This window comes from Sinocyclocheilus rhinocerous, unplaced genomic scaffold (genome assembly GCF_001515625.1).
Source record: "Sinocyclocheilus rhinocerous isolate Xijiao unplaced genomic scaffold, SAMN03320098_v1.1 scaffold4808, whole genome shotgun sequence".
NCBI lineage: Eukaryota > Metazoa > Chordata > Actinopteri > Cypriniformes > Cyprinidae > Sinocyclocheilus > Sinocyclocheilus rhinocerous.
This window is the reverse complement of record NW_015665885.1, coordinates 56,172-57,296: the sequence shown is the minus strand read 5'-3', so window position 1 is coordinate 57,296 and position 1,125 is coordinate 56,172. Positions and strand designations below refer to the sequence as shown.

Genomic DNA, 1,125 nt, shown 5'->3' with positions numbered 1-1,125 from the left:
TATATGTATATGTATATGTATATGTATATGTATATATATATATATATATTATTTTTTTTGGGTGAACTATTCCTTTAAGAAACTCAAAGTATCACTTTGATTCTTTCACTTGCTGAGCTGTTATTATCTTCAGAAGGACTCGACTCACTTTGAGCAGGTGCAGTTTGCCGCCGGAGGTGCGTGTGCAGATGAGTAAGTGTTTGGTGAACAGAAAACACTGGCGTTCACCTTCTTTCCTGAGCGACAGCGAGCCCAGACGCACCTTACTCAATTTACCCTTCTCCACGGAGGGCAGCTGAATCAGAGAACCTACAGGACACACACACACACACACACACACACATCAGCTCATTACCCAGAGGAAGGAGAACATTAAAGACAGTGTTTCAGGGAGAGAGCGCAGCGCTGTCTCATCCAGAGATGCTTTTCTATAAGACAAGATGCATTAAAATGGCACATTAGATCTCATTAGAGCACATTTCACACCTTGCTGTCAGTGTGGAGCAGAGCTGAATGAGATCAGAGTTTGGGTGGAGCTGAAACAATCACAATCACACACTGATATTCTTACAAAACTACTGACTGACTCCAGTTAAGCTGGTCAACTTTAGTTGTAAATAAAGTAACAATAATAATGTACAATAAACAAATAATACATATGTATTTTAAATAAACACATTTGTATTTTACCACAAATATTTTATGTTTTAATAATAAGCATGTTTTTATATTTGTCACTTTTTAAAATAAAGAAATAATATTAATTTAAAATAAACACCTATTAATATATATATATATATATATATATATGTCTTTATTATGCAAATTATATATATATACATATATAACCTGCATAATACATAAATAATATATATAATTTTTTATCATTTTAAATAGAAAATATTATGAATTTATAATAAATAAATAATACATTTATTTTAAATAAATATATATTTTTAAATAAATGTATATGTTTCACATTTAAAAAAGAACTAATGCACATTTTAGGTACATTTTAAAAAGTGAACATCTGACCCATAAAAATGATTTTCCTTGCCATAACATGATAAATACACTGAACAAAATTATAAACGCAACACTTTTGTTTTTGCCCCCATTTTTCAT

General features: G+C 30.3%; 1 pseudogene; it reads right to left on the bottom strand.

The window, feature by feature from the left end:
* LOC107731614 (ras-specific guanine nucleotide-releasing factor 2-like) overlaps positions 1 to 1,125 on the bottom strand; it is a 37,362-nt pseudogene that overhangs the window by 19,764 nt on the left and 16,473 nt on the right.